This window comes from Aethalodelphis obliquidens, unplaced genomic scaffold (genome assembly GCF_003676395.1).
Source record: "Aethalodelphis obliquidens isolate GAN/ISIS:26980383/991018 unplaced genomic scaffold, ASM367639v1 scaffold11, whole genome shotgun sequence".
Taxonomy (NCBI): Eukaryota; Metazoa; Chordata; class Mammalia; order Artiodactyla; family Delphinidae; genus Aethalodelphis; species Aethalodelphis obliquidens.
In genome coordinates this window covers 8,570,968-8,588,932 of record NW_020837955.1, presented here as the reverse complement: position 1 = coordinate 8,588,932, position 17,965 = coordinate 8,570,968, and the positions used below count along the sequence as shown (strand labels likewise).

Genomic DNA, 17,965 nt, shown 5'->3' with positions numbered 1-17,965 from the left:
ATGTTCCCAGTAACTTTTTAGTGTTTGTGACTTTTTACCATTAAGGAAAAGGTCTGAGATGTCTATTTAAAGGGTTGTATGCTTGGTGTTGGGGATTAAACAAAGGTGGCTATTTTATTTTCAGGGTTTTACAAGTAGGATACATTACAGACATATTCCTTGTTGTGAAAGAACATGACAACCGCCTTGAAAACTCTACATTAATTAACTTTTAATTAACGAACTGATCACTTTTTTAAGAGGAGTAAGTCATTATTGGAGCTTTTTCACAAGTCAACAGCGACATTTTTATGAAAGCCACCTCTTTTAGAGGGAGGTACAACCTCACTCCCTCCTTCACCTCTTCACCCCACACCCCCAAACCTGTACCAGAGTAAGAGAATAAACACCTTGTCATAACATCTACCCCCACCTGCGTGACTTCCATGCACACTGTTCATAGGATCACCCATACCTCTGAGGAAGCATCATTTTGGGAATATTTCTTAAGCGTCCCCATGTTCCTGACATTTTTCTAAATGCTAACTCAAGTAATTTAGAAGATGCCATGCCCATTGGCCAGGTGTTCTTGTGAAGCTGTGTGTGGGCACAAAAATAACAGATGAGCTTTACGTCTGACAAGTGTAAAAGTTCTGTGTTGGGGAAACTGATGTGAAAGCATTTTTATAAGATGATGTGGTCTGAGCTCTTGGTTATGAATAAGCAAATGGTAGTGGGGGAGATATCTCTGTAGATGATTCATTATTATCAATCAAATGTGTGCCCACAAAAAGGCAGCCAGAAAAATCCTAGTAAGGATTTTGGATATCGGTAATAAGGATATTGGAAACACAGTGAGAAACATTACTTTGCCCTTGTGCCAAACAATGGTGTATTTGTATCCAGAATATCGTATGGTCATCTTGAGTTAAAATTTACAACACTAGGGTGCAAAGGATCGTCTGTTCCTTCATTTCTCTAAATATACAAATTATCTGCTTAGAGCATCTTTTTATCCACCTGATAGGAAACCCACCCTCAGTCATCATTAGAGCTGCCTCCCTTCCCTTTGGGATCACACAGGAGCCCCAGGCTTTTGTAGTGCCAGAAAACAGGGGAGGTGTGGGGCGTAAGTCCATAAGGTTGCCATCATTATTGCTCCTCCTCTGCTGTGTGGGGCTGGGCCAGCCCTGGTCCTCTGACATGGGTTAGACACATTGCCTTGTGTGGACTCAGGGATGCCTTTCTAGGGATAACACTGTACTGACACTGAGATCTTTCCACTGCTCTCCAGGGTGAGAGACATGCTTCAAAGGCATTCTGCAGCAAGATCCCAGCTGGGCTGGGTATACAAGTGAGAGCCAGGTCTCTGTCTCTCTCCCCCAAACCCCTGTCCCTTAAACATTTCATCTCCACTCCCTACCCACTCCCACTTTCAGGAATCCACTAGCTGAATCCAACTTAAGACTCTGAAAAAGAAAGACACTTCCCTTTCGCGTGTCTGTATGTGAGGCGGGAGGCATCCCAACCTTTAGAAACACAACAGTGAGCATCTTTTTCATAGATTGGAGGGTGGAGAAAGGAGAGTTGATTTTCCCTAAATGACTTATTTTGGTGAGTTCTTTAATTTCTGGTTGCTATATTATAGCAAAGATGTAATAAACCTATAGGTCTCAAGAATGCAAACTATAATAACTAAAGGATGCATACATGAATATAGTCTAAAAGAAATGAAAAATCCTTTATCTAGAAATATAAAACTCCACAGCTGTACAATGGAGATTTACAATGGCAATAGAGATATATGTATACATATACATGTATATTTAATTATAAATTAGGAGAATCTGAAATTGTTATTAAAATTCTAGAATACAACCACCAAAGGAAGAATAGAAACCTTCAAGCCTTAAGGTACACAGTTTTAGACTAAGGAAATGCCACTTTACTTCAAAGTACAGAAGTTTTCAATCCAATAAAATATTATTTATTTGACTGCATCTAAAAAATGCTTACTTGGCTTACATTTTAAAAATTGAAACACTTGTTCGCCTGAAGTGTAGTCATTTAAAAGTTTCAGTAAATTCACAGATGGTAGGTTTTTAATGAACTATTAAAAATCCTAGGGGTGCATTTTTAACTTTCTAAAGATGTCCTAGTAAATAACCACTTTCTCAGTAGTCACCTATGTACTCTCCCCCTCTTTTCTCACATCGGTGCTCTAGCAAGCAAAACAGAGCTCCTCAGGCTGTCACCTCACTCTGTTTTCCTTTCTAACCTCTGGCTACATACTCTGGTTTCAGATATTCTACCACCAATTTGCACCTTAATATTGTACTTGACATACACAAAATTGTTCAGTATCTTTCTTCTTTTAATGTTATGTGATTTTTGAATTTGAATTTATAATTAATACACTTTATTGATGAAAAACTTGAAACTAAAAAGAAAATAAAATGCATTCATAATTCTAGCCCCATGGATCTTAACCCAGTTAATACATATTTCTAGGTATTTTTAAGGTAGAAATAAAATATTTTTTTTACTTTATAATATCTTAGGAAAATTTTTTCAATGCCAGTGAATGTTCACATTTGTCATAATTTTTACTATATAGTGTTCTATTCTTTGTATTTACCTTTATGTATTAAACCAGTTTGATGAACATTTAGGAGGTTTCCAAGTTTGCAAAGTGTAGCTTTGATAGTGCAAATCTGAAACAAAAATTTTCTGCACTAAACTCCATACTGGATGCAAACAGTTATTTTCATATAGAGTAGAATAAGGTCCTCTTGATGACTTTTGTTCTAAGTTTTCTTTGTTAATCTAATGTTTTATTTCTCTCTGTGTGCCTTAGAATAAGGTTTCATTAAAAAATCCTGTTGGACTACTGATTTGAATTGCATTGAATTTGAGTGTTAATTTAGGAAGAATTTATGTCTTTACAGTACTGCATCTTCTCATCCAAGAAAGTCAAAGTTCTCTATTTAGGTATTTTTAGTCCTTCAGAAAAATTTTGTAGCTTTTATCTTAAGAACTTACACATTTCTTATTAGGCGTATTGGGGAATCTTTTATATTTGTAGAGATTGTGAGTAATATCACTTTTGTTGTTTTATGTTTATTTAGGTATTTACAGAGAACACCACCTAGCTGAATTTTTAAATCTAACATGAAAAGTCTGTTTCTTCTGATAGGAGAATTCAACACTTTTACATTTATTGGAATAATAACTATATTGTATTTATCCTTTACATCTATGTCTACTTACTTATTTTACTTTTTTTTTCACTTTTTTCCACTTTCTTACTTGCCAGCTTTATCAAGTATTTCTTATTCCTTTCCTCACATTATTTATAGGATCTACAGTGCTTTGTCATCCCATTAATGGTCATCTTCTTATCCCTTACAAACACACTTAAATTTAAACATATTCCATCTCCCTCCTATTTCTCTCTACCTCATTCCACAAATATTTTTTGAATGTCTACTGTATTATATTTTGTTGGGTAAGTTAAAAAAATTAAGTAGTCCTACTTTTTCCTCTCCCCAAGTATATTTTTTTTATTACTTTAAATGACAAAGCTGATTAGTAATCTTATAAAAAATGAAGGAATCCAAAGTTGAATTAGTAATTCATTCCCTGTGCTGTCTTCCTTTCCCACTCCCTGGAGGTAACTGATGTTAACAGTTTAGTGAGTGCCCTTCCACACCTTGCTTCAGGCATATGGGCACCTTCTAAATGTATTGTTTTGAAATTGGCATTTTAAATTAATTCCTTTGGATAAATACTTCTAATTTATTTCTGTTTAACAGCTGCATGATTTTCTCTAGTTTGGGAGTACCAGAATTTAGTTTTTCATCTCATTGTTTATTGATAGCATTCATGTGGTTTCTCTTTTTTTCCTATTTATTCCTGTTTATTGCTAAATTGGGTGATAAAATACCAACATTGGAATTTGGGGGTCAAAAGCTCTGTATGTTTTAATACACACTGCCGTATTACTTTCCAAAAATTTTGTGATGATTCTCATTCTTAATGTTTGAGAATGCCTGTTTTTCTATATACTCATTTGCACTGGACATTTTTAATGTTTTATTAATCTTTTTAAGATTTCTGCCAAATTGATAAATGAAAACAGGTACATCATTCTTGCTTTAATTTGCATTTACCTTGACTGAAAGTGAGATTGAGCCTCATTTCATAAGTTTATTGGACATTTAGATTTCCTCTTTTGTAAATGTCCTGGTCATCTCCTACACCTTCTTTTCTAGTGGGCTATTTGTCTTTTAGGAGCATTTTACATATGAGATATTAAAGTTTTTCATATGGTATTACAGATATCTACCAGACTACCATTTATTTGTATTTTGCTCTTGTTTATGTCATTTGCCATAATAATTTGTTAAGATTTTTATTTAGTCAAGTCTATCTTTTCTTTTATAGATTTCCTGGATTTCCTGACTTGCTAAGAACTGTTTATCTCACTCTAAAGTCATATAAATATTATAAATTATATTTTAATAAATTTAATTCTTATGCTTTACATTTAAATCTTTATCTATTGACATAATATGTGTTTTATAAGGTATGAGATATGGATCTAGCTTTGTGGGCATTTTCCCCCATAGTGGTACCAATTTTACCAGCACCATTTATTTAATAAGAGTTTCTTTTTCCCACTAAATTGAAATTCCACATTTGCTATATGATAAGTTCCTTATATACTTGCATCTGTTTCTGGATATCTATTCTGTTCCATTTATTTACTCCTTTGCCAAACCATCACTATTTTCTTTATAATCACTTTGTGGTCTTAACTCATTTTTAAGGAGTCTGAACTATATGGGTGTAAACATGAGGAAGTTTTATTTTTTCCTGGAACTGCCCTCACACTTCCCTATTTGAACTCCATGTCTTTCTAGAGAGTGAGTGCCTTAATGACATCTTGATCATTTGCTCCAGCTTTCTAGTCACTTTTGGCTGTTGGAATAGTCTCATTTTGGTTTTTAAGACACAGCTGTGTTTATTTTTGAACTTCAGTGCCAGGTAGACCTGTATGTGGTACTAGGGGCTTGTGGCAGAGTGAATTGTGGGGTCTGTTTTATACACACACCCCTTCAGTCTCTCTTTGAATATCTACCCACCCCCACCTTCAGACTATATTCTCCAGGAGACATTGATTGCTCCTATGACTGGCAGCTTGTTGGTGGTAAGAAGGTAGCCTTGGCTTCCCTGCACTTCATTCTTGTTGTCTGATGCTTAGTGTTGGTTCCATGTAGACAGTGTGTGGTGTGTTTTCTTGGCCCAGTGGGCAGATTTCAGCTTCACACTGAGCCTTTCTGGGGCTGTTAACAAACCCCTCCTATAGCCTAGAGGCAGTGAAGTCAGCACACCAGCAGAGCTTTGCCCCAGCCCCTGTAGGTTCTGCAGTTCAGCAAGTACGTAGTCAGAAAACATGGTCCTTGTCAAACCTTCCTGGAGCTCCCTCCCCAGGGTTTGTTTCTGAATTATCCTCTGGGGACTTCCTAGGCAGGGGAATCACCTCCTCCCAGCTCACAGGATTTGGGGAAAAAACTTATCTCCAGGAATATGACATTCCTGAGAGAGCTTTCATATCCCCTTGAGTCTTCTTCCTATATTGACTGGGTAGTGGGGCTCAGAGCAGTAAGGCCAGTTCTTACTGGTAATTTCTCAGAACTCTGAGAGCAGATGGCCAGGTCCTTCTCCAGTGGCTTCTTTATCGCTTTTTATCCCTAACTTTACAGAGAGCCAGGATAAAGGAGCAAAAATACTATTACAGTTTTAATGTCTGGAAGGCAAGAATTTCCTTACTATGCTTTTATTAATATATCCCAATTTAATAATAACCATGCCCCCATCAAAAAAGTTTGCTTGTTGACCTCCCTCTGCCCCACTTTAGCCCTCTGCCCGGCCTTCAAATTCAATTTAAAACTGCTTCCACAATAATATCTTCCCAACCACCAAGACCAGGCTATTTCTCCCATTACATGTTAGCCTAGTTTCCTGCGCCTCATGTTTTAACACTATCACAATTGTAATTAACTAATGGCTTAATCCATTGTGCAATGTGTGTCTTTCCTGGTAGAATTTAAGAATATAAAGCATAAGAAGACAGGAGCTGGTTCTGACTTACCTACTGCTTGTGAGCGCCTCACACATGTACACCTCAGTCTCTATTTACTCAGTGGATACTGACCAGTCTGAAATACATCATGAAGGACAGGCAGAGGGAGAGGAAGAGGAGGCTTTGGAGAAAAAACAGGTCTTAGCAAAAAGTTGGAAGTAGCAACACTTGTTTTATATATTGGAGCCTGAAAATAGATTGGCTTAGTGGGAGTAAAGGCTTTGCAGTGGGGAATTTGGGGGAGATAAAGCTGGAAATGTGGATTTGGGGCAGAATGCAGTGAACATCTGTTGAACAAACAACAGAGGTCCTAGTTCATCAAAAAATATGGCATCTACCTTTTAAAACCTGACTAGATACATTGAGATGGGAAACGACTTTACCTAATTGGATTGGGAGGAAAAAAACATTTGAGGACTTGGGGAACACTGTTCAAAAGGCTTCTAATCTTAACACATACACTCTCTTTAAACAGACACTTAACTTAGAGCTTTGGTAATCTATACTACAAAAATGCATAATTCAGAACTTATTATGTACCATAGAATATAATGATAAAATATTACTCATAATGAATACCTTCAACCTTCTTCCTAGAACTTCTAGAATCTCCCATCATCCTTGATGGAATAATGAGAACCAATTCTTTTTACTGAAAGAAGTTTAAATTCTTCATTCTTCCTTGAGATTTTGATGAAAAGATTTTGATTACAAGCACAGGAAACAAAAGTTCTTTATTCATCGAATAATATGCTTAATTGCTTTTTCCAGCAGACCATCTCCATAGGAGGGGAAATAATTCAATTTCTAACTTCTTTAGATATTAGCTGTTCTGTTGGGCTTCCTGCAAGCTTATGAACTGAGATCTCAATTTTAGACCAAAAAAATAATTATTACTATTAAATTCCTTTTATTTATTATATCTTGATCTTCACCTTTCGTATCTGCCTCATCTACTTGTCCTTATTATTATTTAAAAAATATTAGACACGGAGAGTTGGTTCCACTTAATCTTATATTCTCTCTCTAAGTGCCTGAGAGGGAACCCAAGCTAATCTTTGCCTCTCTTCCACCCTCCCAAAACTTGAGGGTCAGCAGAAATGGCAGAGACTTTCATTCACCTTGGAGCTTAGAGTGATCTGGCACTGATATTATCAGTACTTGTGCTTATTACACACTCCAGGTCCTGACGGGACAGAGGGAGTTTTCCTACTTAAATGTCCTTCTGAGGAACGAGTTACTTGTGTTGGGAAAAAAAAAAGAGCAAGAGAATTAACTTCGTGATGATGATGATAACCAACATCAAACAGAGTTTTTGTGAATTTCTATTATTAAGCATTTTACCTACAGTATATCTTTTACTCTTTACAGTCACCTTATGAGCATTATTTTATCCCATTTTATACAAGGGGAAAGTGAGACTCAGGGAAACTAAGATAACTTGTCTGATGTCACATAGCTTTTGGGTGGCAGATCTGGAATCCAGATTTTCTCTAGGCTCTAGTAATTGGGGCAAGGTACCTTTTGGCCTCTTTATCTGGCACTAATGTGTATGATCTCCCCATGCTTGATATAAATGCATCTATGATGTAAATATTTGGACTTTTTTGTTCTTGTACACATGCTGTCAATAGATGTATGATGTTTGAAACTAGGCCAGAAGGTTGCTTCTCTAAAGGAAGAAAAGATTCCTTCTTAATGCTGTCTTACTGCTGTGTACTTCCTTCCAAACTTAGAACTCTTTTTCATTCAGAGTTCTTCGATAACAGAAAGGCTTTAAAAAGAAATGTCAAAACTAGAGATGGGGTGAGATGAAAGAGCAGAGAGCTATAATTCATTGAATTGCGTCATTATCACCAACTGAGTCACCAACTGAATTGAATTAAACTTTTCCCCATCTGAGCTGGCAAAGACATTTTAAAGAGAGAATAAATTTGAGAACTAAGATTCTTAGCTTTCTGGCTGACAGACATTTTAAAGAGAGAAGAAATTTGAGGACTAAGATTCTTAGCTTTCTGGTAGAAAAATCTGAAGATTCAAATAAAATGTGCTAAACACAAATAAGAACGTATTACCACAATCAACTACTAATTTTAAAAGAGAATTTTTTTTTTTTTTTTTTTTTTTGTGGTACACGGGCCTCTCACTGTTGTGGCCTCTCCTGTTGTGCAGCACAGGCTCCAGATGCGCAGGCTCAGCGGCCGTGGCTCACGGGCCCAGCCGCTCCGCAGCATGTGGGTGGGATCTTCCCGGACCGGGGCACGATCCCGTGTCCCCTGCATCGGCAGGCGGACTCTCAACCACTGCGCCACCAGGGAAGCCCAAAACAGGGAATTTTAAACATTTAAGATTAAAAGAGAGCAAGAGAGTAATAGAAGAATACCAACATTCTACACTGGATAATGTTTTTCTCAAATTTGTTTTTCTTTTCCACCAATGTATCTAATTTAAGAAGTTTCTTATTCTGTTGCATCAGATCTATGAGATATGGCTATCTGCTGACCAGACATTCTGGTCTTCTATCACTCTTCTGAAATCTAGTTTCCAGAGTCTGACATTTTTCATTCTGACCTGAATGTTTGCTTCTAGAAAAGAATGAGAGGGAGAATCTAAAAAAATACTTGAGTAGCTAGCACAGAACATTTTATGTTTACCAGTGTAGAATTCTCTGTTGGTTTGAAGAAGCTATTTAAATATCAGTCTCTCCCAAAATTTCTTCCATGAAATAGACAAAGAAAATTACTATATCCAAGGCAGAGTTTGCTTTCCATTTCTGTGAGCTCTTATAATTTTACTTGCCACAGGCATATGAGATTATAAAATTTTATTCCAAGGAGAGAAATTAAAATTCCAGTTTTATTTTTTTAAAATGGCAATTGTAATATTTTATTCAGATGCTGAATTTATTTTTTCATTATATAAATATTTATTGAACATCTACTGTGTGCTAGAAACTGTTCTAGACACTCTGAATACAGCAGTGAGCCAAACAATAAAAGTTCTAAGGAACTTCTGTTCCAGTGGTAGGAGGCATAATATTCTATAATATTCTATTCCAGTGGGAGGAGGAAAAATAAGTAAAATATCTATGTGAGATAATAGTAAGTACTGGGAAAGAAAATGAAGCTGCTATATGGAAATAAAAAGTGACCAGGAGTACTTTTGTGTATAGTATGAGCAGACCTGTGACAAAGTGATTTTTGAGCAGCAGAGACTTCAAGGTAGTGAAAATATGAGCCATGAGATTACCTGGAGGGATATCCTAGCAGAAGTAGCTGCAAGTAGAAAAGCCCCAAGGAATGAGGAGTTTCACAAGGGGGCCATTGTTGCTGGTTTACAGTGCATAAGGAGGGGCAGTGGTAGGAGGTTAGAGCAGAGAGGAAGCAGGAGGCCCAATTATATAGGGCTTTGTGGACTGCGATAAAGACATTGGATTTTACTCCACATGAGATAGAAAGCCATTGAAGGAATGATGTGATCTAACTTAGATTTGAGGAGGTGTTTTCCTGCTGTTGTGTGGAATTTAGACTGTAAGAGAGTTGAGTTGACCAGATGGACTGATACTATAAAAATACAGGGCAGAAATGAGGGTAGCTTGGGTTGTAGCAGGTGGTGTGTTGAAAAATGGTTGCAAGCCAGATGTACAATAATCAATAGTTTTTGCATCAGTTCTCTTCCTGATATAGGATCTCAAGTGTTCAGATAGTTAGGGAGAAAACTAAGCATCAGTGGTGCCAAGAAAATGTTTGAAGGAAGAGGAAGTGATAAGCTATACAGATGCTGCCTATAGTTTCATGTAAGAGTTGGCCATTGGATTTAGCAATATGGAAAGCATAGGTGACATTGACAGTAGTAGTTTCTATGGGGTATTAGGAATGAAAAACAGATTGGAGAAGGCTCAAGAAGAAACAGGAAGAGAGGACATTGAGATAGTGGGTGAGACCAGTGTTTCTCAATTGGTTTTTTCATTATCATCTCCCTAAAGAGTTTTTTAGACACTTTTTCCTAATTGTCCTCCACCCACCCCAATGGAATTATAATATCATAGATATACTTTATATTTGCTACATATTTTATGTATGTATATATGCTTTATATATAAAAAGAGTAAGAATTGTTTGTCCTTCAAGTGTCAATTTTTGCCCTTTGAGGGTGATATTACTCCTACTGAGAATGTCATGGTTTAGACAATCCTTTAGAGGAGTTTTTCTGTGAAGGGGGACAAAGAATTGGGCTGGTAGCTAGAGAAGGAGGTTGGATCATGTTTTTATTGTTTTATATTTTTAAGATGGGATGCATTATAACATGTTTGTGTGCTGTTGGAAAGAATATAATAGAAAGGGGGAAATTGATGTTGTAGACCACGATTTGACAGTTACAGGAGTCATGGTCTTGAGGAGGAGATAGAGGATGGGGGCTTAGATGGGAGCCAGACAGTTCTCCCACTATAACAGGAGGGAAGTCAGAGCACATGAGCACAGGTGGGGACGGGATGATATATTTGGAGATGAGAGCCTGTGGATGTCCTTTTCTGAACGATTTGTTTTCTCAGTGAAAAAAGAAGCAAGATCATCAGCTGAGATTGGGGAGGGGCAGGAGGTTTTGAAGGTTTAAAGGGAGAGGAGAGGTGTGACATAGTCATCTAGGGGAGTGAACTGAGCAGAATGAAGGAGGGTAGCCTGGCAGCATTAAGATCCACTTGAAGTTAGTGATTATGACTTTAAAATGAGACCAGTGAATATTTTTTCCCTCTAGCACTTGATCTCCTCTAAGCACATTAGATATTTTAAGTATTTGAATTAATGAATAAATGACTAAAGTGAGTGAATACTGAGTTTATGCTGTTGCTACCTAAGATTTTTTCAATTTACTAAACTGACATGTTTTTAATTGGAATGTTTTATACTTGATTTTGTTAAAATTAAGGCCTTTAGACAAGAACATAGTATAGCACACCCTGGTTCAAGTTTTCTGATCGAAGTAGCTAAGATCAGCAAGGATATTTAGTGCCTTTGTTTTAGCTGATGCTGTTGCTGAATATGGGAAGAGGATGTAAAAATGACAACTTGTTTGAATCTCTTTCTAAATATATTATTTTTATAAAAAAGAAACAAGAAGTCAATGGTAGTTTCTTTGAGGATGTGGTAGTCATTTGCTAGAAATTTCTGAAATTCTGAACTATGCTTATTCATTCATCCATTTATTAATTTAACAAGCATTTTCTCAGAGTCTCCTCTTTCATCAGCCACAAGAAGAACAAAACTGAATATAACATGATTTCTACCTTGAAGTACATTACAGGCATCTGGATGTTATACTACTTTTAGAAGAGGTGTATATAATTTACTTTAGACTACAAAAGATATACTCTAATATATTTAGTGAACATGGTTCCTATGTAGTACCACATGCAATTAGAACTGATAAAGAATGTAATGAAATTTGTAAAATAAAAAATTCAAACACATTAGTAAATTCAATACATTATCTATAAAATCTGTTTAACAGAAAACAGGGTGCTCACAGAGAGTGCTGTCGTGACTACAATTGCGTGCTTCATAGAATCTTAATTAGAAATTACTAATTTTTAAAGAATTACTAATTCTCAAGATTGTTATACTTTCCTTTTTCAAGATCAGTTGGTGCTTTTGAAGAGTTAACAGCTTCATAAATTTGGCGTATGATTCATTCTTCTGTTGGGGCCAGGCTGGTGCCCACAGGCTGCAGGATACACAGATGAACAGCGTGTGGCAGTGTTTAAATGCTGTTCGGAAAGCCAATGCCACAGGCCTAAGACAATTTAGAACACTTCTCTACAATGATTGCACATGCATATTGGGATTATATTTTTCTTTTATATTGCTATGTGTCATGCTTTGTTTGCCAAACAGAATATAGAAAATGAATAGGCAGTTTTCTGGCACAAGTCTTAGTAGATAAATTGTCAGAACGAACTCTGTTGCTTAAGAAAAGCATAAACATAATTTAGTCACTGGATGTGGCTGTATGTAGGTTGTTGCTGTGGGGAATTTTGGTTTGGCCAAAGTGTTATTTTCTTTGAAAATTTTGATAGACTGAGGTTCTCTTTGTTTTCATAATACTCCCATTCCACCCCACCCACCAAAAGAGCAAGCTATCCAATTACTGAGGTTACACTTGTATAAATGTAGTTGCCCAAATCTAACATAATCATGAGTTTATCTTGTCATGACTTAAAATTATAGATATTATTTGAATAAAAGAGAATTAAGCTCTTGATTCATTTTTTAAATTTTTTTTTTTTTTTTTTTGCGGTACCTGGGCCTCTCACTGTTGTGGCCTCTCCCGTTGTGGAGCACAGGCTCTGGACGCGCAGGCTCAGCGGCCATGGCTCACGGGCCCAGCCGCTCCGCAGCATGTGGGATCCTTCTGGACCGGGGCATGAACCCGTGTCCCCTGCATCAGCAGGCGGACTCTCAACCACTGCGCCACCAGGGAAGCCCCATTTTTAAAATTTTTACAGAGAGTTTTCTTTCATTTGGACTTTTTTCCCATATATAATGGAGTGAATTTTAGGCTACCCCCAAAATACAGATGTGTGTTTGTGTGTGTGTGTGTGTGTGTGTGTGTGTGTATGTGTGTGTGTGTATATCCTCCTCATTGCCCTACACACTTTAAGATAATACTACTCGTAGTGATTGAAATCTTTATATAATAATATAATGGGGGAAAAGCTCTATGGATAGACAGTAGTCACTATCAGACAGTAGATGTATAAAGATATTTTTAGTTGGTGACTATTGTCCTTATGCATGAATGTTCTCATTACTCTACCTTTTATATTTACTGTCATCCCAAAGACTTTGCTTTGAGACACTGTGATATCTTATTGCCCCCATTGCCAATTGCTGTCCAATTAACTATCATACACATACATCTAATGAGCACTCACTGTATTCCAGGAATTGTCCCATTGTCCCAGATTCTGAGTTCACCTAGGTTAATGAGCCCTAGCCCCAGTTCTTAAGGAGCTCATAGTGGGAATATTTGTTGCATTTCTCTTCTCGTTGCTTCTGAAATATGTATTTTTTAATATATAATTAGGCTTAAGAGCAACTTCTGACCATTTCTTCTGCCTTTCTTCCTAGTCTGGGCTCTGCTGCTTATCTATGTGTCCTTGGGCACACTACTTAACCTCTCTAACTCCCTGATTCCTATTCTATACAATTGAGGTGATAATTCCTACCTCATCAGGGCACTGGGGGAGATTAAATAAGATAATGTATTAAAGCACCTAATAAATTGCTGGCACACGATCAGTGGTCAATGAAAGGAAACTGCTGCTGCTGTTGTTTAACTTGTATTTGTCACATGTCTGGCACTTATTGCTAAGGTTTAGTTCCCTTTCATTCCCTTGCTGTTATCCGTTCTTCAAACATTTGGCCAGTGGGAATTTAAAACTAAAGTAAATAGCAATAGGTCCAATTTATGAGCATCTTTTATGTGCTAGATATTTTATATCTTGTCAATAATCCTTAAAACAACCCAGTATTATTATTCCTACCATATAGGAGAAGACAAGGGAGATAAAAATTACTTTCTTAAGTGATGAAACTGACCACGCACCCCACGCAACCCGGCCAGCTCGTGGCCTCCTGAGAGCAGGCTGTGTGGCTGACAGGGTCTTGGTGCTCCGAGCAGGTGTCAGGCCTGAGCCTCTGAGGTGGGAGAGCTGAGTTCAGGACATTGGACCACCAGAGACCTCCTGGCCCCACGTAGTATCAATTGGCAAGAGCTCTCCCAGAGATCTCCATCTCAACACTAAGACCCAGCTCCACTCAATGACCAGCAAGCTCCAGTGCTGGACACCCCATGCCAAACAACTAGCAAGACAGGAACACAGCCCCACCCATTAGCAGAGAGGCTGCCTAAAATCATAATAAATTCACAGACACCTCAAAACACACCACCGGATGCGGTCCTGCCCACCAGAAAGACAAGATCCAGCCTCATCCACCAGAACACATGCACCAGTCCCCTCCACCAGGAACCCTACACAACCCACTGAAACAACCTTACCCACTGGGGCAGACACCAAAAACAATGGGAACTACGAAACTGCAGTCTACATAAAGGACCCCCCCAAACACAGTAAGTTAAGCATAATGAGAAGACAGAGAAATACGCAGCAGATGAACGAGCAAAGTAAAAACCCACCAGACCAAACAAATGAAGAGGAAATAGGCAGTCTACCTGAAAAAGAATTCAGAGTAATGATAGTAAAGATATCCAAAATCTTAGAAACAGAATGGAGAAAAGACAAGAAACGTTTAGGACCTAGAAGAACTAAAGAGCAAACAAACAATGATGAACAACACAATAGATGAAATTAAAAATTCTCTAGAAGGAATCAATAGCAGAATAACTGAGGCAGAAGAACGGATAAGTGACCTGGAAGATAAAATAGTGGAAATAACTACTGCAGGGCAGAATAAAGAAAAAAGAATGACAAGAATTGAGGACAGTCTCAGAGACCTCTGGGACAACATTAAATGCACCAACATTCAAATTAAAGGGGTACCAGAAGAAGAAGAGAAAAAGAAAGGAACTGAGAAAATATTTGAAGAGATTATGGTTGAAAACTTCCCTAATATGGGAAAGGAAATAGTCAGTCAAGTCCAGGAAGTGCAGAGAGTCCCATACAGGATAAATCAAGGAGAAACAGGCCAAGACACATATTAATCAAACTATCAAAAATTAAATACAAAGGAAAAATATTAAAAGCAACAAGGGAAAAGCAACAAATAACATACAAGGGAATCCCCATAAGGTTAACAGCTGATCTTTCAGCAGAAACTCTGCAAGCCAGAAGGGAGTGGCAGGATATATTTAAAGTGATGAAAGGGAAAAACCTACAACCAAGATTACTCTACCCAGCAAGAATCTCTTTCAGATTCGACAGAGAAATTAAAACCTTTACAGACAAGCAAAAGCTAAGAATTCAGCACCACCGAACAAGCTTTACAACAAATGCTAAAGGGACTGCTCTAGGTAGGAAACATAAGAGAAGGAAAAGACGTACAATAACAAACCAAAAGCAATTAAGAAAATGCTAATAGGTACATACATATCGATAATTACCTTAAACGTGAATGGATTAAATGCTCCAACCAAAAGACACAGGCTTGCTGAATAGATACAAAAACAAGACCCATATATATGCTGTCTACAGGAGACCCACTTCAGACCTAGGGACACACACAGACTGAAAGTGAGGGGTTGGAAAAAGATATTCCATGCAAATGGAAATCAAAAGAAAGCTGGAGTAGCAATTCTCATATCAGACAAAATAGACTTGAAAATAAAGACTATTACAAGAGACAAAGAAGGACACTACATAATGATCAAGGGATCAATCCAAGAAGAAGATATAACAATTGTAAATATTTATGCACCCAACATAGGAGCACCTCAATACATAAGGCAACTGCTAACAGCCATAAAAGGGGAAATTGACAGTAACACAATCATAGTAGGGGACTTTAACACCCCACTTTCACCAATGGACAGATCATCCAAAATGAAAATAAATAAGGAAACACAAGCTTTAAATGACACATTAAACAAGATGGACTTAATTGATATTTATAGGACATTCTATCCAAAAACAACAGAATATACTTTCTTCTCAAGTGCTCATGGAACATTCTCCAGAATAGATCATATCTTGGGTCACAAATCACAAACCATAAACAAGACGAAAAGGCGACCCTCAGAATGGGAGAAAATATTTGCAAATGAAGCAACTAACAAAGGATTAGTCTCCAAAATATACAAGCAGCTCATGCAGCTCAATATCAAAAAAACAAACAGCCCAATATGAAAATGGGGCAGAAGACCTAAATAGACATTTCTCCAAAGAAGATATACAGATTGCCAACAAACACATGAAAGGATGCTCAACATCACTAATCATTAGAGAAATGCAAATCAAACCTACAATGAGGAAAACAAAACAAAGCAAAAACTACAATGAGGTATCACCTAACACCAGTCAGAATGGCCATCATCAAAAAATCTACAAACAATAAATGCTGGAGAGGGTGTGGAGAAAAGAGAACCTTCTTGCACTGTTGGTGGGAATGTTAATTGATACAGCCACTATGGAGAACAGTTTAGAGGTTCCTTAAAAAACTAAAAATAGAACTACCATATGACCCAGCAATCCCACTACTGGGCATATACCCTGAGAAAACCATAATTCAAAAAGAGTCATGTACCACAATGTTCATTGCAGCTCTATTTACAATAGCCAGGACATGGAAGCAACCTGAGTGTCCATCGACAGATGATTGGATAAAGAAGGTGTGGTACATATATACAATGGAATATTACTCGGCCACAAAAAGAAACAAAATTGAGTTATTTGTAATGAGGTGGATGGACCTAGAGTCTGTCATATAGAGTGAAGTAAGTCAGAAAGAGAAAAACAAATACCATATGCTAACACACATATATGGAATCTAAAAAGAAAAAAAAATGGTTATGAAGAACCTAGCGTCAAGACAGGAATAAAGACGCAGACCTACTAGAGAATGGACTTGAGGACACGGTGGGGAAGGGTAAGCTGGGAGAAAGTGAGAGAGTGGTAGTCTATATATAGACATATATACACTACCAGATGTAAAATAGATAGCTAGTGGGAAGCAGTCGCATAGCACAGGGAGATCAGCTCAGTGCTTTGTGAACAGCTAGAAGGGTGGGATAGGGAGGGTGGGAGGGAGGAAGAGGAAAGAGGGAAGAGATATGGGGACATATGTATATGTATAACTGATTCACTTTGTTATAAACAGAAACTAACACACCATTGTAAAGCAATTATACTCCAATAAAAATGTTAAAAAAACCCTACAAACTGTAACTGCTGGGGAGGGTGTGGAGAAAAGAGAACCTTCTTGCACTGTTGGTGGGAATGTAAATTGGTACAGCCACTATGGAGAACAGTATGGAGGTTCCTTAAAAAGCTAAAAATAGAACTACCACATGACCCAGCAATCCCACTACTGGGCATATATCCTGAGAAAACCATAATTCAAAAAGAGTCATGTATATACCACAGTGTTCATTGCAGCACTATTTACAATAGCCAGGACATGGAAGCAACCTGAGTGTCCATCGACAGATGAATGGATAAAGAAGATGTGGTACATATATACAATGGAATATTACTCAGCCATAAAAAGAAACAAAATTGGGTTATTTGTAGTGAGGTGGATGGACCTAGAGTCTGTCATACATAGTGAAGTAAGTCAGAAAGAGAAAAACAAATACTGTATGCTAACACTTATATATGGAATCAAAAGAAAACATTGGTTCTGAAGAGCCTAGGGGCAGGACAGGAATAAAGACACAGATGTAGAGAATGGACTTGAGGACACGGGGAGGGGGAAGTGTAAGTTGGGATGAAGTGAAAGAGTGGCATTGACATATATACACTACCAAATGTAAACTAGATAGCTAGTGGGAAGCAGCTGCATAGCACAGGGAGATCAGCTCCGTGCTTTGTGACCACCTAGAGGGGTGGGATAAGGAGGGTGGGAGAGAGACGTAAGAGGGAGGGGATATGGGGATATATGTATACGTATAGATGATTCACTTTGTTATACAGCAGAAACTAACACAACATTGTAAAGCAATTATACTCCAATAAAGATGTTAAAAAAAGTAAAGTGATGAAACTACCTGCTAGAAGAACGAAAATACTGACTCCAAAGCCTATCATTATTTTACTACCACACATTCTTTCCAAGATCCATTCTAATTCTGAATGCTTTAAAAATTTTTTTGTGAAAAATGGAT

The 17,965-nt window shown here is 37.5% G+C and overlaps 1 protein-coding gene across 1 annotated transcript in view; it reads left to right on the top strand.

The window, feature by feature from the left end:
• Positions 1–17,965, top strand: part of RNLS (renalase, FAD dependent amine oxidase) — a 266,973-nt gene that overhangs the window by 15,218 nt on the left and 233,790 nt on the right. The window lies entirely within an intron of this gene.